Here is a 25,058-nt window from a genome sequence, read left to right as displayed (position 1 = left end):
ACCAAAGAAAGTATGCGGTGATCATCCACCACTGTTGTCATCGGTGGACACCCAGGCCTTTTTGAGTTCCCAAGCTCACCAGTCAATTCCTTTTTTTCTCAGAATGTACCCGACTGTTGATTTTGCTACTCCAAGCATGTCTGCTATCTCTCTGATGGATTTTTTCTTTTTTTTCAGCCTCAGGATGTTCTGCTTCACCTCAATTGAGAGTTCCTTAGACCGCATGTTGTCTGGCCACAGCAACAGCTTCCAAATGCAAAACTACACACCTGTAATCAACCCCAGACCTTTTAACTACTTCATTGATTACAGGTTAATGAGGGAGACGCCTTCAGAGTTAATTGCAGCCCTTAGAGTCCCTTGTCCAATTACTTTTGGTCCCTTGAAAAAGAGGAGGCTATGCATTACAGAGCTATGATTCCTAAACCCTTTCTCCGATTTGGATGTGAAAACTCTCATATTGCAGCTGGGAGTGTGCACTTTCAGCCCATATTATATATATAATTGTATTTCTGAACATGTTTTTGTAAACAGCTAAAATACCAAAACTTGTGTCACTGTCCAAATATTTCTGGACCTAACTGTATCTAACTTTTTCAACCTGTCATCATATGGGAGGCCTTCCATTCCTTGTAGTAGTCTAGTTGCCCGCCTTTGAACTGACTCTAACTTCTGAATGTCTTTTTTAAAATGTGGAGCCCAAAACTGGATCCCATATTCCAGATGTGGCCTTAAAAGTGATTTATTAGAGGGGTAACAATATGTTGGGATCACGGGATCTAATCTCTCTTTTTATACACCCTAGAATCTTGTTTGCTTTTGCAGCTGCTGCTTGACATTGAGTGCTGCTGCTCAGCTTATTTGTAATGAGAATACCCAAGTCCTTCTCCTGTTCTGTAGTCCCAAGTTTACTTCCATTTAATGTATACGCAGCTATAGGATTACTCCGTCCTAGGTGCATTACTTTACATTTATCAACATTAAAAATTTGCCAAGTATCTGCCCATTCTGACATCTTATCCAGATCTTTTTGTAATATTGTACTATCAAGGTCAGTTTTTAATATCCTACATAGTTTGGTGTCATCAGCAAAGACTGACACTTTACTATCAATCCTGTTAGGGCCAGGTGGACGGGCAGACCCAGGAGGTGGATCCACTGGGCCGAACTCCCCGATGATGGCAAGGGGTCCGGTAGCCGGAGCACTATAGGTAGCAGGACAGTCCGTGCACAAGAGCATAATGGAGAAGTCCCTGGGACCACGGAGTCACCGATGGCAGTCCGGGTGACGAAGCTCAGGTTCGGAAGCCGAGATGATGTCAGGCGGAGTCCGGAACCGTTGGAGCGAGATGACGGGTCACCGCAGGGATCAGAGATGGTACGGACTGTCAGGATGGCAGATAGACAGCGTTCAGGGTTCGGGATTCGGCAGGACCGGATGGCAAGGCAGGATCGGCTCTAGAAGAGAGAGAGGTGAGTATCTCACAGGAACACAAGGAGACCTGACTCCTAGCTTGGGAAACACAAAGAACAGGCCCCGCCCACTTGGACACTAAACCCCTTTATACCCTGTATCTGTGTGCTTCATTTCCTGTCAGTGGACGCTGGCCCTTTAAGAAAGGGTCAATGACCGCGCGCGCGCCCTAATGCGCATGCGCGAGTCCCGGGTGCCAGAAGCCAGAGCAGGAAGCGGTGAGGAGGAAGCAGCAGAGCCAGGCTGGGGCTGAGAAACCGACGGGCGCCGGGAGCGGGGACCAGGACGCCTGGGAAGCGCAGGCAATGGGGGCTGGAGACCGGGGAGCGGCGGAGACCGGACAGAAGAACCGGGGAGCGACGCAGGGAAGCCGGGGAGCGTGGCAGGTGAGCCGGGGAGTGGGACAGGGGACCCGGGGAGCGTGACAGTACCCCCCCCCACACCCCCCTCCCCGCAATCGGGACAGGAAGGCACAGATCAGAGGAGTGCCCACATTTTCCCGGGGCTCCCAGGACCTATCCTCAGGACCATACCCTGCCCAGTCCACCAGGAAGAACTGTCGACCCAGTACGGTTTTCATGGCCACGATATCCCTTACCGCATAGATGTCGTCATCGGCAATAGGAGGAGGAGCCGAACAGGCAGCAGCGGAGAAGGGACCAAGGACAACCGGCTTGAGCAGGGAGACGTGGAAGGAGATGGGTATCCTCATCGTGGCCGGGAGCTGCAGCTTGTAGGAGACCTCATTGATCTTGCTGAGGATTTTAAACGGCTCGATGTAACGAGGTCCCAGCTTGTAGGATGGTAGCTTCAATCGGACGTACTTGGAGGCAAGCCAGACGAGATCTCCTGGAGAGAAACACGGAGGGTCCAGACGCCTCTTGTCTGCGTGTCTCTTCATCCGCAGGGAAGCACGTCCAAGGGACGCCTTGACAGAGTCCCAAATCGTTGCAAAGTCACGGGCTACAGCATCAGCAGCAGGGACATCCGAGGAAGAGGATACAGGCAGTGGGATGGAAGGTTGAAGTCCGTAAACGACATGGAAGGGAGAGCTGAAGGAGGACTCACTGACGTGGTGGTTATGGGAGAACTCAGCCCAAGGAAGAAGCGTGGACCAGTCGTCATGATGGGCGTTGACGTAGTGACGTAAGAAGGAGGTCAAGATCTGATTGACCCGTTCCACTTGGCCGTTCGACTGAGGATGGTAGGCAGAAGAAAAGTCCAGAGTCACTCCCAGATGTTTGCAGAGAGCCCTCCAGAAGCGGGAGGTGAACTGAGTCCCTCTGTCGGACACAATGTGTGATGGAAAGTCATGCAAGCGGAAGATGTGTTGTATATAGGCGTCAGCAAGTTCCTGGGCAGAGGGCAGTCCAGCCATAGGGACGAAATGAGCCATTTTAGAGAACCGATCCACCACGATCCATATGACTGTGTGTCCGGAGGACAATGGCAAGTCCGTAATAAAATCCATCGCAATGTGTTGCCACGGAACTGAGGGTATAGGCAGTGGCAGAAGACGGCCATATGGCAGGTGTTTGGGTGTCTTGTTCCTGGCACAAGAGGAGCAGGCAGAGACAAAAGAAGCGACGTCCGTGCGAAGGGATGGCCACCAGTAATGACGTACAATCGCACTCCATGTTCTCTTCTGACCAGCATGACCGGCTGTTTTCGAGGCATGGCCAAAGTGTAACACTTTTTGCCTGTCAGTCTCAGAGACATAGGTCTTCCCGGGCGGTATCTGGGCCAGGGTGACAGGGGCCACCGGAATGATTTTACTAGGACAGATGATGGGTTGGGATGTCTCCTCCTCCTGCTCCATGGGCATAAAAGACCTGGACAAGGCATCAGCGCGTACATTCTTGTCCGCGGGTCGGAAATGGAGCTGGAAATTGAATCTGGCAAAGAACAAGGACCACCTGGCTTGCCGTGGGTTCAGTCGCTGAGCAGACCGCAGGTATTCCAGGTTCTTGTGGTCCGTGTAAATAACAACGGGGTACACTGCTCCTTCCAGAAGGTAGCGCCATTCCTCCAGAGCTAGTTTGACTGCCAATAGCTCTCGGTCACCGATGGTATAGTTGCGTTCAGGCGCTGAGAAGCTCTTGGAGAAGAAACCGCAAGTCACCATCTTCCCGGAGGAGGACTTCTGCATGAGCACTGCTCCGGCTCCCGAGGAGGAGGCATCCACCTCCAAGGTGAACTGTCGGTTTATCTCCGGACGATGGAGTACAGGAGAGGAGGCAAATGCCCGCTTCAGAGAGCTAAACGCGGCGTCAGCCGCGGGTGACCAATCCTTGGGATTAGCCCCCTTCTTGGTCAAGGCGGAGAGAGGAGCAGTCAGAGCAGAGAAGTGAGGGATGAACTGGCGGTAATAGTTGGCGAATCCCAGAAAGCGTTGGATTGTCTTCAGTCCAGAAGGAGGTGGCCAGTTGAGAATGGAGGAGACCTTCTTTGGATCCATCTGCAGTCCGGTATCGGAGATGATGTAACCCAGGAAGGGGAGTGAAGACTGCTCAAAGACACACTTCTCGTACTTGGCGTACAGACGATTCTCTCTCAGTCTTTGTAGAACCAGCTGCACGTTCTCTCTGTGGGTCTGGAGGTCCGGAGAGAAGACAAGGATATCATCCAGATACATGACCACACAGACGTAGAGAAGGTCCCGGAAAACGTCGTTCACCAATTCTTGAAAGACTGCTGGTGCGTTACACAGGCCGAAGGGCATCACACAGTATTCATAGTGCCCATCGCGAGTATTGAACGCGGTCTTCCATTCGTCCCCAGAGCGGATGCGGACCAGGTTGTAGGCACCCCGAAGATCCAACTTGGTGAACACACGAGCTCCTCTAAGCCGATCAAACAATTCGGGGATGAGCGGCAGGGGGTACTTGTTTTTCACGGTGATTTGGTTCAATGCCCGGTAGTCTATGCATGGGCGTAAGTCGCCTTCTTTCTTCTTAACGAAGAAGAAGCCTGCTCCAGCAGGAGAGGAGGATCTCCGAATGAATCCCCTAGCCAGGCTCTCTGTGATATAAGTAGACATGGCCCTTGTTTCGGCTGGAGACAGTGGATATATCCGTCCTCGAGGTGGTGTAGTTCCCGGGAGCAGGTCGATGGCACAATCGTAAGGACGATGTGGCGGAAGTACCTCTGACTCTTTTTTATCAAAGACGTCCGCGAAGGACCAATAGGCCGAGGGCAGTCCCGGTAGGGACTCTGGAACCGGAGGTTGACGGATGGGTTGTATGGTCTTCAAACAGTTCTCATGGCAAGAAGAGCCCCATCGGGTGATTTCACCAGTGCCCCAGCTGACTGATGGTTCGTGTGTCCGTAACCAGGGAAGTCCCAGCAGGATTTGATGAGACATGTGTGGAAGGACGTAGAGAGCGATATCCTCGGTGTGCAGGGCACCGATACGCAGTTCGACCGGCCTGGTGATCCAGGAGATGGTGTCAGAGAGGGGTCTCCCATCCACAGAGGCAATCACGAGGGGTTTGTCGAGTGGAGTAACAGGCACCTGGTACTTGTCCACCGTGGCCTGCTGGATGAAATTGCCTGCTGCCCCGGAATCGAGGTACGCCTCAGCCGTGAACCGCGTCGCTCCCGTTGTCACTTGCACAGTCCACGTAACCAGGTCTGAGAGAATCCCAGCACCTAGGGTGGCCTCTCCTACCAACCCTAGGCTTTGGAGTTTCCCGGCCTCTCTGGACAGGCACGTAGAAGGTGTGTGCCCTCTCCGCAGTAAAAGCAGAGGCCCTTGGCGAGCCGCTCTGCTCGGCGTTGTTCAGACTGCCGCACACGGTCAATTTACATGGGCTCGTGGACGGAGACACCAGATGCCGTTGACTGAAGTACGGCGGGCTTCTGCGGAGGAGAGGAATGCCGTACCGGACGTCTCTCACGGGACACTTCTTTGGATCGCTCCTGAAAGGAATGTCCACTCGAGTCGCTAGGGTAATCAGGGCATCCAGGGTGGACGGTACGTCACGACCAGCCAGCTCATCTTTAATTCGACTCGAGAGTCCTTCCCAGAAGGCGGCGGTTAGAGCCTCGTTGTTCCACCCGAGTTCCGAAGCCAAGGTGCGAAAACGGATGGCGTATTGACCCACCGTCAGAGTTCCCTGACGTAACCGGAGAAGAGATGAGGCAGACGCGGAGGCGCGTCCGGGCTCGTCAAAGGTGCCACGAAATGCCTGCAGGAACTCCTGGATGTTCTTGGTCATAGGGTCCTCCTTCTCCCACAAGGGGTTCATCCACGCCAGTGCCTCGCCCTCAAGATGAGACATTATGAAGGCGACCTTGGCTTGGTCGGAGGCAAACAAATGCGGCAGCTGCGTTAAATGGAGGGAGCATTGGTTTATAAATGCCCTGCAGGTCTTGGGATCTCCGGTGTACCGGGGTGGTGAGGCCAAACGAAGCCTGGAAGCATCCGAGGAGGCTGCCACGGGAGCTGGAGCCGTGGATTGTCTAGTGGAAGCCCGAGATGCTGAAGATGTAACCGACGCTTGTAGCGTGTTCAAGCGGGCGTCCACAGAAGTCATAAAGTTCAGCATGCGCGTCTGGGTCTCACGCTGGCGTTGGAGTTCCTCATGCAGGGCCGCTAGTGCTTCGGCGGGATCCATGGCCTGTTCTTACTGTTAGGGCCAGGTGGACGGGCAGACCCAGGAGGTGGATCCACTGGGCCGAACTCCCCGATGATGGCAAGGGGTCCGGTAGCCGGAGCACTATAGGTAGCAGGACAGTCCGTGCACAAGAGCACAATGGAGAAGTCCCTGGGACCACGGAGTCACCGATGGCAGTCCGGGTGACGAAGCTCAGGTTCGGAAGCCGAGATGATGTCAGGCGGAGTCCGGAACCGTTGGAGCGAGATGACGGGTCACCGCAGGGATCAGAGATGGTACGGACTGTCAGGATGGCAGATAGACAGCGTTCAGGGTTCGGGATTCGGCAGGACCGGATGGCAAGGCAGGATCGGCTCTAGAAGAGAGAGAGGTGAGTATCTCACAGGAACACAAGGAGACCTGACTCCTAGCTTGGGAAACACGAAGAACAGGCCCCGCCCACTTGGACACTAAACCCCTTTATACCCTGTACCTGTGTGCTTCATTTCCTGTCAGTGGACGCTGGCCCTTTAAGAAAGGGTCAATGACCGCGCGCGCGCCCTAATGCGCATGCGCGAGTCCCGGGTGCCAGAAGCCAGAGCAGGAAGCGGTGAGGAGGAAGCAGCAGAGCCGGGCTGGGGCTGAGAAACCGACGGGCGCCGGGAGCGGGGACCAGGACGCCTGGGAAGCGCAGGCAATGGGGGCTGGAGACCGGGGAGCGGCGGAGACCGGACTGAAGAACCGGGGAGCGACGCAGGGAAGCCGGGGAGCGTGGCAGGTGAGCCGGGGAGCGGGACAGGGGACCCGGGGAGCGTGACAAATCCCATCCACAAGGTCATTAATAAAGAGATTAAAAAGAATTGGTCCTAGCACAGATCCCTGCGGCACCCCACTGCTGACTATAGCCCATTTAGAGAATATACCATTTATGACTACTCTTTGTTTCCTATCTTTTAGCCAATTCCTTACCCAGTTGCATATAGTTTCCCCTAGTCCTTGCTTCTGGAGCTTTAGTATAAGGCTATTATGTGGTGCACTATCAAATGCCTTTGCAAAGTCCAAATAAATCACATCAGCTGCATTACCAATATCCAGGTTTGCACTTACCCCCTCATAGAACCCCAACAGGTTGGTTAGACACGACTTATCTTTCATGAATCCATGCTGTCTGTCAGTTATTATGTTTTTTTCTGCAACATATTTTTGCATGTCATCCCTTAAAATGCCCTCAAAAACTTTGCATACTACTGATGTCAGGCTTACTGGACGGTAGTTGTTTGGATCTACCCTCTTACCTTTCTTAAATATCGGTACCACATCAGCAATCCTCCAATCCTGAGGCACCAACCCTGTTACAAGAGAGTCTAATAAGATGAGATACAGCGGTCTGTCAATTACGGAGCTCAATTCCCTCAATATTCGTGGATGAATGCCATCTGGCCCTGGGGATTTGTCAATGTTTAATTTACTCAGACGCAGGCGTACTTCTTCTTGTGTTAAATTAATTATATCTGGTGGGGAACTTTTATTTTTCACTTGTTGAATGATCCCTGGTACAGTCAGTTCCTTGGTGAACACAGATGAGAAATGCCTATTTAATATCTCAGTCTTTTGTTTGTCCTCTATAACTAACTTTTTATTATATTTAAGTTGCAGCAGTTGCAGCATGGTGCAAATGTAATGCGATTCTGTTGCACTTGCACCCATACAAGTCTATGGGGCGAGAGAAACATCACATTGCACTCGCATTACATCAGTTTAATGCGAGAGCAGTATGATTCTTGCATCAGCTGGCAATGAAGGAGATAGGGAGATAAATTCCTCCCTCTCCTCTGCAGAACCGCCCCCACCTTCGCAGCTGTGGTCTGATCGCACGATCGGACCACAGTTGCATGACACTCGCTGTGCTACCAGCGTGAGCTGAGTGTCATGCGAGGAATTGTGGTAATACCCGTGTGGCCTCAGCCTTAATGGCACATTACACGCTACGATATATCTAACGATATGTCGTCGGGGTCACGTCGTAAGTGACAGCTCATCCGGCATTGTGTGACATATCATAGCGTGTGACAGCTACGAGCATCTGTGATCGAGCAAAAATACTCACCTTATCGTTGCTCGTTGACACGTCGCTCATTTTCTAAAAATCGAACGTCCTTCTGTGCGCTGGTTTTTCATCGTTCCCGGGGCAGCACACATCGCTCCATGTGACACCCCGGGAATGATGAACTGCAGCTTACCTGCGTCCCACCGGCAATGCAGAAGGAAGGAGGTGGGCGGGATGTTATGTCACGCTCATCTCTGCCCCTCTGCTAGTACTGGCCGGTCACTGTGTGACGTCGCTGTGACGCCGAACATCCCTCCCCCTTCAGGAAGAGGATGTTTGCCGCCCACAGCGAGGTCATTTGGAAGGTAAGTACGTGTGACGGGGATTAAGACAACAAATTGCCCGTGCCGCACAAATGATGGGGGCGGGTGCGATCGCAAATGCGATCGCACGACATATCGACATGTGTAAAGCGGGCTTTAGTTGCTCTCCTGGCTTTTTCATACAAACACTGATGCAAAAATACTGATGTGTGAATGAGGCCTTAGTCTGAGATTGTGTAACATGATAAAAGAAACATCTTGACACTTTGAATATCCATGTAGAAGATTACATGTGGTAAATGAATCATGCTGTATTACCTCCCCATAAATGCCACATGTAATTCTAGGTATTGAGCTTTTTGCTACTTGAACAATTAACTATAAAATTAACAGACACAATAGAATTACAAACCCAAATCTATCATTCATAATCCGACAATAGAAATTAACATAAGAGCAGAAAATATAAACATATTATTAATCAGAGTGTTACAAAATGCAGAGAACTGTATGAACACCATTCAATTCAATGTGACCTTAACTCCTACATTCTGTTCCATAGCATCCATGTGCCGCAGCAATTACTATTGGAATTATGGAAAATATAATATAGATGTGGGTGGACATTTCTTCATCACAGAATAAGTATTTCATGATTCCGACGACCAGGATAATTACTACTTATGCAACTTGTCAACTCTTGAATACAGGGGAAGAAACACAGATTCATGTGCAACACAATTTAACTGCAGGCTCGAAAGTATATACTTCAAAATCTTCACGAAGTGGATGGAAAGTGACAATTTGTACCTCTACTCCTTTGATAATGCTGAAATATTATAAAAACAGCAACTTGTACAAAACGTCAATGAATATTTATAATCATTGCTACATTTCTAATATTTAGTTACATATATATATATATATATATATATATAATGTATATGTACAAATTTGATGCAAACATAAAGAATCACCGAGACATCTGTTTTTTTACCGACCTTATGGATTAAAAGTACCAATACAAGTCTATGGGTTGGTGAAAATCACAGACAGCACACAGATGGCATAAGTGTACAGTCAATGTGCTGCCCATGTTTAACCCCTTCACACTGGGCGATTTTCCGTTTTTCGGGCGTCTTTTTGCTCCCCTTCTTCAAAGAGCCATAACTTTTTTATTTTTCTGTCAATCTTGCCATATGAGGTCTTGACTTTTGCGGATGAGATGTACTTTTAAATCAAACCATGAGTTTTACCATATAGTGTACTGGAAAATGCCAAAAAAAAATTAAAAAATGTGCGATTGCATGATTGGTTTTGGGATATTTATTTCACTGAGTTCACTATATGGTAAAACAGATGTGTCACTGTGATGCCTCAGGTCAGTATGAGTTTGTAGACACTAAATATGTAGAGATTTATTTTTATCTAAGGGGTTAAAAAAACATTCTGAAGTTTGTCCCAAAAAAGTGGCACACTTTTTGGACCATTTTCCGCAACCTGTAGCGTTCTCACTTTTTGAGCTCTATTGCTCAGTAATGGCTTATTTTTTGCGTCTGAAGCTGATGTTTTTAATGGTACCATTTTTGCACAGATGCTACTTTTTGATTGCCTGTTATTACATATTGCACACATTTGTGTCAACCAAAAAACGTAATTTTGGCGTTTGGAATTTTTTTTGCCGCTACGCCATTTACCGATCATATTAATTGATTTTTTATTTTGATAGGCTATTTCTGAATGCAGCATTACCAAATGTGTGTATTTTTTTTTTTAACCCTTTAATTTTCAATGGGGTGAAAGGGGAGTGTTTGAACGTTTAGGCTTTTTTTTTTTTTTAAGTTTTTATTTAACTTTTTTATATATTTTACTAGTCCCCATAGGGGGCTATAAGGATCAGCAGTCTGATTGCTCACTTATTTCTTATGATCACAGCTAAACAGCTCAGATCACTAGAAATGCTCAACTCTTGTAACAGTGGCTGCTCTTCTAGTTGTTATAGGAAGTGAGTCATGATAGCACAGGAGTCATCCCATGACCCACATGACCCTGTGCTACCATGTTAACCATTGTCTCACAGTGATCACGTCACGGCACTGACGATGTAGGCGGGTAAGTGCACGTTGACCACATTTTGACAGCGCGATTTAAGGGGTTAACAGGAGCAGGTGGAGCTGAGATGTGCAGGAATCACTGCTGGCTGCCCGCAGCAGCCAAAGGTGATTATTACCTTTTTATCATTTAGGATGTACCCCTTAACATCCTCGATTGTTAAGGGGTTAACATTGCAAGTGATTGGAGAAGCTTTATTTACTGATATATGAAAATCACTGATAAAACACTGATAATAAAAATTGATCAAATACACTCGCCGTACATGAAGAAATGAATGAGGTCCAATGGAGCATGCATTTTCTAAGGCTTCTTCAGGAAAAAACGTGTAATAAATAATGCTACAAAAAAAGCTTATAAAAATACAGGATTCAGCGGTTTATTTTCAGCGGTTTTTTTTCTCAAGACAAAATAAAAAATGCAGCAAAAATAAAGTCTAACAGAAGCCTGAAATAGTAATAGTAAAATAGTTAGACATGTTGCTAGGAAAAAGAACTTCATAGCAAATCAACCGATCCATCAAATATTTTGGTTGTGTAGTTTAGACAACTAAAATCAACATTTTTAAACTATTATATCTTTAGCAGCTTAAAATGTCTGGAGTAGTATGAGGAACAGGTGGGGGGTCACGCAGATTTCTCACCGCTGCGATCAATATGTCACGAACAGCCAGGGTGTCATGCAGAGATCCCATCACTGTTCATTAATCTGTGATGACAGCACACTTCTCAGCCCCACCCTGACCTCTCTAATACATCGGAGCCACGCGCTACGGCCTTGTCACTTCCGCCAAGACATGACGTTCCACACCCCTAAGGGGTATGTAAGGTCCGCTTGGCGTTGTGCTACACTGACACCTTCTATCCATATGAGCCCAGGGAGGCATGGGAAGAGAGACAGAGTGGGCTACACAACCTCCAGCAAGACACCTCACTTGCCCACAACCCTAATAGGCCAACAGACCCTTTTCACTAGCCCCAGTGAAAGAGGGCCCTGCCATCCGGGTAGTGTGCCACCAGTTCCTCATTAGATATAAGCCTGGTTCGTTAGCAGGACTATATTGGACCAGAAACCAGCCCAGGTAACATGTAATACTAAACCAAGTGTACAGGCATGGGATTTGTAGATCGAAAGAAAAGAACAACCCAGGCATAAATTATATACTTAATCCCATTAAGGGCACACTAGGTAAAACAATATTTACACAATAAATATACAGAGAGTATGGTCATAAATGCAGTTACAAGTAAGATATAGGTAAAAGCAGATGTACATATGAATCAGTTACCTTTTTCCTTATGATTAGGCCTAGTGTTGGCTTGGCACAGTGGAGGCACTGTGGAACCTCTGGTTTCCTTGTGACTCGCCACATGTTTACTGGACGTGACCTCTGTGATAAGAACCCCTTCCAAAATGTCCAAATGTCCACTTTGCTTTTTATTAACCCATGTACCTCCCACATACCGCCCACCTGGTGACCTATGACAGGGCTGGACCTGGGATGTGCCTTCAGGTTCCAGAGAATTATGAAATGGCAGCTTTCCTCATATCTCTGCATCTGAGCATCCCACATGGAAGATATTACCATCATGTTTCCTAATATGATTTTATACAAACATAGCTAGGAAACATGATGGATCTATTGTCTTCCAGCGGCTAGTTAATTATTATGGGCTGATATGCACTGCCCACAATTAAGGCAAAATATGTTACATGCGTCTTGCTATCCTAAAGCTGGAAATATTGTCACGCTCCCCGGGTCCCGACGTCGTTCCTCACTCACCGCTCCGGTCCCCGGGTCTCCTGCCTCCAGTCACACGTCCTCCTCGGCACCGCTCCCTGCTCTGGCCTCCGGCACCCGGGCGTCGCGCATGCGCATTAGGGCGCGCGCGCGGTCACTGACCTCCTCTTTAAGGCCCAGCACTCCCTAAACAGGATGTTGCATCAGTCAGGGTCAGGTATATTAGGAGCTTCCTACCTGGAGGGCGTCGCCTGTTCTATGAGTTCTATAGCTAGGAGTCCAGGTCCCGCTTGCTGTGTCTTGCATTAACACTGTGTCTTCCACAGAACCAATTCTACCAAGTTAACCTGGTCCTGTCCGAGAGGTCCTGCGGGGACTGTCCTGCCAAGCTTTCCTGGCCTGGGCCACAGCCGTCCGAGTGGTCCTACGGGGACTATCAGCTGAGACGCTACCATCTTCTTCAGTCTGAACCTGCCTCCTACCCTCGGCTTCACCCGGTGACCTTTGCCTCCTCTATCGGTTGGACTCTGTTCACGTCTGACATCTCTACCTGCCATCAGTACCCGGGCACCGTCATCACACCTGGCACCAAGAACTCTTTGTCCCCAAGGACTTCCTCATTCCAGCTTCTGGAAAGGACTCTGACCTTATCCTGCTTAGTGCTCCGGCAACCGTGCACCTAGGCCCTCTAGTGGGGTGACCGGACAGTCCCTGTATAGGGGTTAGCTCTGTGTTGCCTCACTGGGGGAGTCCGGTGCACGGCCCAGAGGATCCACCACCCGGGCATTACAAATATGTGTACCATATTTGTGGGAGCTACGCACACCCCAATTGTATACTTTTACCCGAGAGCCAGTCTGTCTTCCAGATCCCCTTTGAAGCTTCTCTGAAACTAGCAATTGCTTCCCACATCCCTAGCAAAAATACTTTTGTCACCAGGGGGTCTTGTTATAGTCAGGGGCTGCTTCCTTACTGTAATTACCTTTCACCCCTTACCATCTGTTCCAGGATGGAGGTATTGGATTTCTATCCGGAATACGGTGACCTTTTGATGTGTGTGGAAATATGTATGATTGGCAGGTGGCTGGCCTGTATTCCTGTATTGATATGCCATATTCCTAACAAGTAATTTTTGGCAAGCAGTACAATTCTTAGTGTTTGAAATGAAGAGTGAGTGCGATTCTCCAATGCTCTTTACTCGAGTTAAGCAAGTCAGATGCTCGGAAGGACTCAACTTGAGTAACAAATATAATGGAAGTCAATGATTGGGCAGTTCAACTCTTCACCCACATACAGTAAGCCAAAAACAGATTATTTCCATGGAAGGAAGGTAGAGATTTTTTGTTTGTTATTTTTTTGGACACACTACATCAAAAAACCCCAGTGAGAGCCATTCAGAGACTGTGAATGGCTTTCACTGTAATATCGGCTCCCAACATTCACTGAAGCATGCTTGTGCTTTGTTCTTGCTGTTTCACATCCGAGCGCCCATGATACTCAGGGGAGCACTGCGAGTACCTGAACACCCCGATGCTCAATTGAGTACCAAGCAGTGCGAGTATGTTCTTTCAGCATTACTTAGGAGTTAAAATAAGTGTGGATAAATAGAGGCAACATCAAACTGGATCATGATTAACATACCCTACGTGATCATCAGATAGATTCTTCATGACAATACTGCTGGGTCTTTTTAGACTCAAATCAACTTTGTGTGAAAGTACAGTGAAAGTAGAGACAAGGGGTGTAACGATAGTGTAAAGCGGGTTTTACACGCTGCGACATCAGTAGCCGATGCTAGTGATGCCGAGCGCGATAGCACCCGCCCCCGTCGTACGGCCGATATGTGGTGCTCGCTGCCGTAGCGAACATTATCGCTACGGCAGCATCACGCGCACTTACCTGCCCTGCGATGTCGCTGTGACCGGCAATCCACCTCCTTTCTAAGGGGGCGGTTCATTCAGCGTCACAGCGACGTCACAGCAGCGTCACTGAACCGCCGCCCAATAGAAAAGGAGGGGCGGAGATGAGCGACCGGAACATGCTGCCCACCTCCTTCCTCCTTTTCCAGTGAAGGCAGGTAAGGAGATGTTTGTCGCTCCTGCTGTGTCCCACACAGCGATGTGTGCTGCCGCAGGAACGACAAACAACATCGTACCTGTCGCTGCAGCGATATTATGGAAATGAGCGACGTGACACGAGCAACGATTTTTGACGTTTTTGTGCTCGTTGATCGTCGCTCATTTGCGGTACACGCTGCGATGTCGGTAACGGCGCCGGTTGTGCGTCACTAACGACGTGACCCCGACAATATCTCGTTGCCGATGTCGCAACGTGTAAAGCCCGCTTAAGAGTTGCACTCGGACCCAGACCTTCGATCTTAGAGGGTCCCTTGCCCTTATAAATTAATATTAAAGCCTTGTCATAGGTGTGAGTGTCGCAGGCGGGGAGGAGGGTGCCAGCACACCGCGCTCACCCCTTCTGCTCGGGTCCGGCAGCTGCTCAGTGGTGGCTCGAGCTGTGGGCCGGATCCCGGGGTGTCTCGAGCGGCACTCCTCGTCCGTGAGTGAAAGGGGGATGTTTGTTGGGTGTGGGGATGGTTATAGTTCATGACGCCACCCACGGTTGTGGTGATTGCACCACCGCTGCTCGGTGTGGGGGTCCCGGGGATGGTGATGCGGAGCAGCCAGGTGTTGTGTTGCCCCTCCGTGGGTAGGGGTTGGTGATCCCGGGGCCCAGTGAAGAGATGTGAAGTGTAGGGCCTGGAGGGCGCAGGGACGCGGGGGCAGCGCTGTGCCTTGCGGCACTGTGGTACTCACTCAGCCTGAGACTTGGACACAGTTTGTACGGTAAACCAAACGGCTGGTAGGACGGTCCCACAGACGGCTGCACCTGCACTCCCGGTAGGTGACGGTGATGTCTCTCTTCCTTGCACCTGTGTTGACTGATGGTAGCGGTGGATTCCCTCCGGTTACCCGCTCCCCGACTGCAATCTGGGCCGGAGGAGCTCTACACTTTGCCCGCAGGCGCTGGCCCTGGGGAAACTGGTGCCCTGGCGGTGGCGGTGTCTCCCCTGTAATGGTCGGGCTGTTGCCGTCAATCGGGACTTGGTTGCTGGGGGATCTACGTCCCCTTCACTGACGGATTCGGCAATTTGTGCGACTCCTAGCCTTGCCGGGGTCCGAGAGGCCCCTGCCCTGGTGCTGACTGTCCTTCGGAACACTGCTCCAGACCACCGGGCACACAGCCAACGGGGTCCTTCCAGGAACTTCCAAACGGTCCCCCTCCGGACAGTCACCGCCGTCGCTGACCTTGCTGTTCTAGCCCTACACACAGCTGGGCTCTCAGGCTCTGCGCACTCTCTGCGCTCTCTCCACTTCTTGCTTTCCTCCTTTTCCACTTTCCTTTCCTTCACTTTCACTTCTGGTTGTTTCCTCTAGCCCCTGCCTGGGCTACTCCTCACTCCTTCCACTTCCTCCTCCCTGACAGTTCTGCCTTTACTCAAGCTCGTCCCTGAGCTGACTGCTTCTTTACTCAAGCCCTGCCTGGGCTAATCTGCCTGGTAACTTCCTGCCTCCAGAGTTGTGAGCTCCTTGGTGGGCGGAGCCAACCGCCTGGCCCACCCCCTGGTGTGCATCAACAGACTCTTGGAGGAAGGCAACAAGGGTTTCTGGTTAGCAGATGTGCCTACCTGGAGTGTGGGGTGTAGTGGTGTTGTTATCTGTGTCCCCTGGCTTGCCCAGGGCGACACATTCCCCCTTAGCAAAATGCAGACCGTCCGCGGGCTGCCGTCCTACACCGGTTTTATTTTTCTGTAAAAAGGGGATAACACGGTTAAACAAACATGCATAACATTTTTAATAAACTCTTCCCAAGACGGGAGGCACATTTTACTTTAAACGTTTCAACGGTGTACGGTCACGGTTTCCGCTCTCTCCCACCCAAGCAACCTGGCCCTGATGCTGCCCCTAAAACCCAGGCAGCACCCCTTGACCCACAGTCCAGCACAAGTCACCCGAGCGGGATCTGTCCTTCCCTCCAGAGGGTAGCCACCGGTTCCTTTGGTGGCGGGGCCCTGGCCTGCTCTGCTCAGGGCCCTCCCTCCAACCTGCCTCTCCGGAGGCGGCATTGCGGAAACGGTAACGGTACCCAACATATTTACAAGCCACTAACGTTTGTGGTTGCCCTGCAGAGTTCACGGGCTTGTCCATAGATAGTTCCCATGCATTTTTAAACTTTAAACAGTCCCCACGGGGACAACGGTGCCGGCTCCAGCCGGTTGCAAATCAACAAAATAAATCAGGTGACTTCTCGGGTAATCATTTTTATCATCTTTGGCAAAACTTTTCAACTTTTCTCAGACAAACACACAACACTCTTTTACATTTGCGGGCCCCTCTTACTCATAGAACGGTCTCCCTGTACCTAAGTGGGGGTCTACCTAGGTTGGAACGGGTGGACCTCCGGGGCCCGGTGTCAGTGGTGCTAGACAGTGGGGTAGAGGGAACAATCGGTTCCTCCTCCCTGCTAGAGTGTGGGGCAGGCGGAGGTGCAGGGGGGCTGGGTACAGGTTCATCACGGGGCACTGGCACTGGTTCTGGCTCACGGTTAACCGCTTCCACTACTTCTTCATCCACGGGTTGTGGGAACAGTATCACTGGAAGTATCACCGCGCCGTTCTGTGTAGGCCAGTTTGCTGGGAAGTCACCCATGACAGTGTGGATCACCTCTGCTGCCTTTTCCACCGGTGGAGGAACCGGTACTTCAGCCTCTGCTTTCAACGCTGGGGGGCATTTTTTAGATGGTCCCGAGAAACTGTGGCCAGGGTGCCCCCTTGGTCACGACTGATCTGGTAGGTCTTCCCATTGTCCCACTCGGTGGGTTGTACGACATAAGGGACTTGCTCCCACTGATCATCCAGTTTGTGGGCTTTTCTCTTCCGTTTCAGCACCACATCTCCTGGCTGGAAAGGACCTGCAGGCGCCTTCTGGTTGAACCGGTGCTCTTGCTGTTCTCGACTTCGACTGAGGTTTTTCTCCACATACTCCTGGATTTGCCGGTACTGGGCCCTCCTCCGACTTTCCCACTCTGCCGTTGAAGGGAGTGCTTCCGGAGCCTCCAACCCCATCTCCAGATCCACCGGCAGGCGGCCAGGCCGGGCCCTCATCAGATACGCTGGGGTGCACTTCGTCGAGCTGGACGGGATATTATTGTACATGTCGACCAAGTCGGGTAACTTTTCCGGCCACATGTTCCGTTCTTCCAGCGGTAACGTCTTGAGGAGCCCCAGGACCAAGTGATTCATTTTCTCGCACATGCCGTTGGTTTGGGCGTGGTACGGAGTGGTCCGGATCTTCTTGCAGCCGTACAACTGGCAGAATTCGTGGAACACTTCTGCTTCAAAAGCCGGGCCTTGGTCAGTCAGCACCTTCTCGGGGTACCCATGGGGTCGGCAAAAATAGGCCTGGAACGCTCGGGCAGCGGTTTGACCAGTCAGGTCCTTAACGGGGACTACCACCATAAATCTTGAGTAGTGGTCTACCATGGTCAATGCGTAGGTGTACCCACTTCGGTTAGGGGTGAGTTTGACATGGTCCAGGGCGACCAGCTCCAGCGGCTGATGGGTGACTATGGGATGTAACGGTGCCCTCTGGCTAGTCTCGTCCTTTCTCCTCAGTGTACAAGGACCGCACTCTCGACACCAGGCTTCCACCGATTCACGCATCCCACTCCAATAGAACCGCTCCCTCAACAGCATCTCCAGCATCTTCCACCCGAAGTGGCCAGCACCATCATGGTATGCCCGCAGGACAGTAGCAACCTCGGCCTGAGGAACGATCAACTGGCATATTTTCTCATGGGTCTTTGGGTTGATCAGCTCACGGTACAGCCTCCCTTGGTGTAGGTAGAGCCGTTTCCGTTCCTTCCACAAGCGTTGGGCTTCGGCTGGAGTGGCAGGGTCTATTCCCATAGCACCCTGTTCCACCAGGGCCTTGACAAGGCGGACAGCCGGCGCTTGGTCCTGGGCGTCCTGCCACTCTTGACTGGGCCGCGGGTCCAGATCCACCCGTTGCTGACATACTTGTACTCTCTCAGTAGGCGGCTGGTGAAACGCAGGCAACTCAATCTCCTCGAGGTCGTCATCCTCACACCCCTCTTCCGACAAATGGGGCATCCGGGAGAGTGCATCTGCATTGATGTTGACACGACCAGCTCGGTACTTTATGGTGAAATCATAGTTGGCTAACCGGGCTACCCACCGCTGCTCCAGCGCGCCCAACTTGGCTGTGTTCAGGTGAGTTAGCGGATTGTTGTCCGTAAACGCGGTGAATTTTGCCGCCGCCAGGTAGTGGCGAAACCGCTCTGTGATAGCCCACACCAACGCTAATAGCTCGAGCTTGAAGGAGCTATAGTTCTCAGGGTTCCTTTCGGTCGGCCGGAGTTTTCGGCTGGCGTAGGCAATCACCTTCTCCTTTCCATCCTGGACCTGGGACAAGACCGCTCCCAACCCCACGTTACTGGCGTCCGTGTGGAGGATGAACGGGCGCCCATAGTCAGGGTACGCTAAGACCTCTTCTCCGGTCAAGGCCGCCTTCAACTGGCCAAAGGACTCCTCATGCTTATCCTCCCACAACAGTGGGGCTCCAATGGGTCTACCGCCTTTGGTCTGTCCCACGAGGAGATCTTGCATGGGGGCAGCCATCTTCGTGTACCCCTTTATAAAGCGCCAATAGTACCCCACCAGACCCAGGAACTGCCTTACTTCCCTCACTGTGGTTGGTCTCGGCCAGCTCTGAATGGCAGTGATCTTCTCAGGGTCGGGGGCGACGCCATCCGCACTCACCACATGTCCTAGGTACTGCACCCTGGGTTTCAGCAGATGGCACTTCGAGGGCTTCAACTTCATCCCGAACTTGGCAAGGGACGCGAACACCTCGGCCAGGTGTTCCAGATGGGCCTCATACGTCTGGGAATAAACAATCACATCATCCAAATACAGCAGGACGGTCTCGAAGTTTAAATGTCCCAGACAGCACTCCATCAACCGTTGGAAGGTCCCGGGGCATTGCACAGCCCAAACGGCATGCTATTGAATTCGCAGAGCCCCATCGGGGTGGTGAAGGCTTTCTTCTCCCGGTCCTCGGGGGCCACGGCCACTTGCCAGTATCCGCTGGTGAGGTCAAGGGTCGAGAAGTAGTTTGCAGTTCTCAGTGCAGCCAAAGATTCTTCAATACGAGGCAATGGATATGCATCCTTATGGGTTATCTGGTTGATCTTCCGGTAGTCCACACACATCCGCATGGTACCATCCTTCTTCTTGACCAGTACCAACGGAGCGGCCCAGGGACTACAACTGTCCCGAATAACCCCTGCCTCCTTCATATTCTTCAACATATCTTTGGCACACTGGTAATGTGCAGGGGGAATAGGTCTATACCTCTCTTTGATAGGGGGATGTTCACCCGTGGGAATGTGGTGTTGGACCCCCCTGATCTGCCCAAAGTCTAGGGGGTGCTTACTGAAAACCTGCTCGTATTCCTGCACTACCCTGTGTACCCCTGCCCGGTGATGTGTAGGGGTATCATCAGTGCCCACATGTAGCTGTTGGTGCCACTCCTTGGTGTCCCCCTGGGTTGGGGAAGTGCTGGTGGTAGGTGGGAGTGTGGATGGACGGGCTTCCTGGATAGTGTGAGGGTCCAGGGTGAGCAGTTTGGCAATGGTGGCATACCGGGGAAGCCTGACCTCCTCTTCCCCACAGTTTAACACTCTCACAGGCACTCTCCCTTTCTTCACATCTACCACCCCTCGGGCGGCCACTACAGTGGGCCAGTGCTCAGAAGGCATGGGCTCCATCATTGCAGGGTAGTCACGCCCCTGAGGCCCTACTGCTGCCCTACACCAGATCATCATCTCACTTCTAGGGGGCACAGTCAATGGAGCAGCATCCATCACTCGCACTCCACCAATCTCCCCTCCGGTTGAGCTTACATGCTGGCGGTACATCAGGGCGCGGATCTCACGCTGCACAGCCCTCTGCCGGCTCCCCGCCGCCGTGGCGGCTAGCTGCTGCAAAAGGTTCAGCACATCAGCCATGCAGTGTTCCATCACATTGGTCCCCAACACTATTTTCGGGTTATGATCACTAGGCTCATTCATGATCACAATCATACCCTGGTGTTGCAGTTCAGCTTGCCCCACTGTCATAGCCACCTCTTTATACCCCACCTGGGTCAATGGAAGTCCATTAGCGGCAATCAAATTTATGCTATTGTCTGGAGGCGCTAGCTCGTCCGTGGCCCAATATCGCTGATACAATGTGTACGGTATGGTAGTTACCTGTGATCCAGTGTCTAAGAGAGCCATCACGGGTATGCCGTCCACAGCCACAGGGATGATAGGGCAGGCCCCGACGTATCGGTCTCGACAGTCCGGGGGGCCACGGTGTTCTACTCCTGAGGATTGGCCCGGGGCCCCAGGGGTTGCTCGTTTAACGGGCACTGTCGGTAAATATGGCCCGGCTTACGGCATTTGTAGCAAATTGGAGGTCTGCTCCGCGGGTTGTTAGCGCTTCTCTGCTGCATCCAGGGAACATCTTCGGGACTGTCAGCAAGCTGTATCTGCGCTGGGGGCTGAGATCTGGTCAGAGGTTGTAGTGCAGCAAGGATTTTGGCAAGGTCTCCATCCAGGCGACGGACCTGGGCTGCCAGTTCTTCCACTGTGCTGCTCGAGGCTGCAGGTAGTAAGGAGGTCGGTTTGGCTGGGGCCGCCACAACAGGAGCTGTCTCGACGGGCCACGGGACGGGTTCCAGAACTTCAGCGGCTGGGGGCTGTAGTGCTTTGATAGCTCGCTCCTTTAACACAGCAAAGTCCACATCAGGGTGTTCAAGAGCCCACAGCCGGAGTTGTTTACGATCCTCAGGGGACCTCATCCCCTGCGCAAATTGCTCCACTAACATCTTGTTGCTATCCGCCTCATTAATAGAGTTCACCCGCTTTAGCGTGCGGAGGGCGGTCTGCAGACGTAGAGCATAGTCCCGAATGCTATCCCCAGCTCGCTGCCGGCACTGGTAAAACTGCATCCTCAGCTCAGCTTCAGTCCGGGTCTCGAAGGCAGTCTGTAGCTTCTCGAAGATGGTGGCTACAGAGAGCCGGTCCCCCTCGGCCCAGGTCTCCGCTTCCTGCTCCGCCGCACCGGTTAACTGGCCTAGCACTATCGCTGCACACTGCTTATCAGTCAGGGGGTACAGCTCTAGCAACGGGTTAAGCTTTTTCCGGAAGGCCTGCAAGGCATCCGGTTTCCCGTCATACTGCGGTAGCCAGGCAGCTCCGGGCGCATAGGGCAAGGAAAACGGCATGACCTGAGCAAGCGCGGGGGCCGCGGCACCTCCCGCCAGGACGGCCGGGACCTGGGCAGGCCCATTCCCATCCGCGGGTGCCGCTGCGGCTGCGACCACCGCTCCTCCAGCGGCTCCGTCGGGCGCAGACATCTTGTTTCCGTCCCCCTTAGCTCTTTCCGGCCCCTCCTCTCTCGGGGCGGAGTTTTGGCCTTCGCGCCTCTACTGCTCGAGAAGACGCTCGAGCGGGAACTTTTCGCGCCAAAGATGGCGGCTTCTGAAATTTTTCTGCCGGATACCTCCGTCGGTAACAAGGCGCACATCTACCAGACGGCAGAGCGGTAAGATCCTGTTTGTGACGCCAAGTTGTCGCGGGCGGGGAGGAGGGTGCCAGCACACCGCGCTCACCCCTTCTGCTCGGGTCCGGCAGCTGCTCAGTGGTGGCTCGAGCTGTGGGCCGGATCCCGGGGTGTCTCGAGCGGCACTCCTCGCCCGTGAGTGAAAGGGGGATGTTTGTTGGGTGTGGGGATGGTTATAGTTCGTGACGCCACCCACGGTTGTGGTGATTGCACCACCGCTGCTCGGTGTGGGGGTCCCGGGGATGGTGATGCGGAGCAGCCAGGTGTTGTGTTGCCCCTCCGTGGGTAGGGGTTGGTGATCCCGGGGCCCAGTGAAGAAATATGAAGTGTAGGGCCTGGAGGGCGCAGGGACGCGGGGGCAGCGCTGTGCCTTGCGGCACTGTGGTACTCACTCAGCCTGAGACTTGGACACAGTTTGTACGGTAAACCAAACGGCTGGTAGGACGGTCCCACAGACGGCTGCACCTGCACTCCCGGTAGGTGACGGTGATGTCTCTCTTCCTTGCACCTGTGTTGACTGATGGTAGCGGTGGATTCCCTCCGGTTACCCGCTCCCCGACTGCAATCTGGGCCGGAGGAGCTCTACACTTTGCCCGCAGGCGCTGGCCCTGGGGAAACTGGTGCCCTGGCGGTGGCGGTGTCTCCCCTGTAATGGTCGGGCTGTTGCCGTCAATCGGGACTTGGTTGCTGGGGGATCTACGTCCCCTTCACTGACGGATTCGGCAAATTGGGCGACTCCTAGCCTTGCCGGGGTCCGAGAGGCCCCTGCCCTGGTGCTGACTGTCCTTCGGAACACTGCTCCAGACCACCAGGCACACAGCCAACGGGGTCCTTCCAGGAACTTCCAAACGGTCCCCCTCCGGACAGTCACCGCCGTCGCTGACCTTGCTGTTCTAGCCCTACACACAGCTGGGCTCTCAGGCTCTGCGCACTCTCTGCGCTCTCTCCACTTCTTGCTTTCCTCCTTTTCCACTTTCCTTTCCTTCACTTTCACTTCTGGTTGTTTCCTCTAGCCCCTGCCTGGGCTACTCCTCACTCCTTCCACTTCCTCCTCCCTGACAGTTCTGCCTTTACTCAAGCTCGTCCCTGAGCTGACTGCTTCTTTACTCAAGCCCTGCCTGGGCTAATCTGCCTGGTAACTTCCTGCCTCCAGAGTTGTGAGCTCCTTGGTGGGCGGAGCCAACCGCCTGGCCCACCCCCTGGTGTGCATCAACAGACTCTTGGAGGAAGGCAACAAGGGTTTCTGGTTAGCAGATGTGCCTACCTGGAGTGTGGGGTGTAGTGGTGTTGTTATCTGTGTCCCCTGACTTGCCCAGGGCGACACATGAGCTCTGTTAGCGATTTTTCATTGGGATCTACAAGCTTAAAGTTACGCCACTGATAGAGACTGTGTTTAACTGTCATTAATGACACATTCAAACGTTCGTGCAAATTGTTCCGAGTGCATAATGCAATGCAAGGACTGTCAGTGGCTCTCATGACTTGAACATCACAACCAGAGATGAGCCACCCCCCTAGTGTTCGAGTTCGGTTTGGTTCGTCGAACGGCGGGTGTGTTCGTCGAACGTTCGACGAACATTCGGCGAACACTTTCGAACCCCATTGAAAACAATGGCAGGCAAACACAAACACATACAAACTCCTAGAAAAGACCTTCTAAGTAGAGTTGAGCGCGGTTCGTGGTTCGTGGTTCTCCAGTTCTAGGCTCGAGTGATTTTGGGGCATGTTCTAGATTGAACTAGAACTCGAGCTTTTTGCAAAAGCTCGATAGTTCTAGAAACGTTCGAGAACGGTTCTAGCAGCCAAAAAACAGCTAAATCATAGCTTGGTTTCTGCTGTAATAGTGTAAGTCACTCTGTGAATCAAACTATTATCACATTTCAGTGTATAGTGTGCGTGAACAGCGCCTTCAGATCACTGCTGTTTCTATAATGGCGATCGCCATTTTTTTTTTTTTTTCTTGTCTTCCTTCCCTAAGCGCGCGCGTCTTGTGGGGCGGGCCAGCATGTCAGCCAATCACAGACACACACACAGCTAAGTGGACTTTGAGCCAGAGAAGCAACGGCATGTGTGATAGGATCTGCATGTCACATGTCCATGCATTATAAAACCGGACATTTTCTTCACGGACGCCATTATCTGCCTTCTGCGTCTTTGGTGTCAGACATCAGTGTCGCAGCTCCGTCCTCCTGAGTCCTATAGCCGATACAGCTGTATGCGCTGCATACACAGCGCTGGACAGCATAGGGAGAGCACTTTATAGCAGTCCTTTTAAGGGCTCAAACCGGCAGGGTCAGAGTTAAGGTGACAGGTCCTGAAAACAGCGTCAGCGTCTGTGCAGCCAAGGTCAGGGATTTCCTCCCTGCATTTCACCATTAGGAGGGAATAGAAAGGCAGGCTTCCATTCCTCTACCCAGAGCACCACAATCCTGCCACTGTACCCTCTTGTCCTCTGCACACTCCAACTGATAACTAAGCCATTATACTAGCAAACACTCAGTGTACCTAGTGGCATCCTATCTGTGGCTATTGGACTTTGCTATAGTCCCACTAGTGCCAAGACATTTGCAGAGCGCATCTGCCTGCGTTGCACACTCCAACTAATTATAACTAAGCCATTATACTAGCAAACACTCAGTGTACCTAGTGGCATCCTATACGTGGCTATTGGACTTTGCTATAGTCCCACTAGTGCCAAGACATTTGCAGCACGTCTGCCTGCGTTGCACACTCCAACTAATTATAACTAAGCCATTATACTAGCAAACACTCAGTGTACCTAGTGGCATCCTATACATGGCTATTGGACTTTGCTATAGTCCCACTAGTGCCAAGACATTTGCAGCGCGCATCTCCCTGCGTTGCACACTCCAACTAATTATAACTAAGCCATTATACTAGCAAACACTCAGTGTACCTAGTGGCATCCTATACGTGGCTATTGGACTTTGCTATAGTCCCACTAGTGCCAAGACATTTGCAGCACGTCTGCCTGCGTTGCACACTCCAACTAATTATAACTAAGCCATTATACTAGCAAACACTCAGTGTACCTAGTGGCATCCTATACGT

The sequence above is a fragment of the Anomaloglossus baeobatrachus genome, chromosome 3 (genome assembly GCF_048569485.1).
Source record: "Anomaloglossus baeobatrachus isolate aAnoBae1 chromosome 3, aAnoBae1.hap1, whole genome shotgun sequence".
Taxonomy (NCBI): Eukaryota; Metazoa; Chordata; class Amphibia; order Anura; family Aromobatidae; genus Anomaloglossus; species Anomaloglossus baeobatrachus.
The sequence above is the reverse complement of the archived record's forward strand: the minus strand, read 5'-3'. Positions refer to the sequence as shown.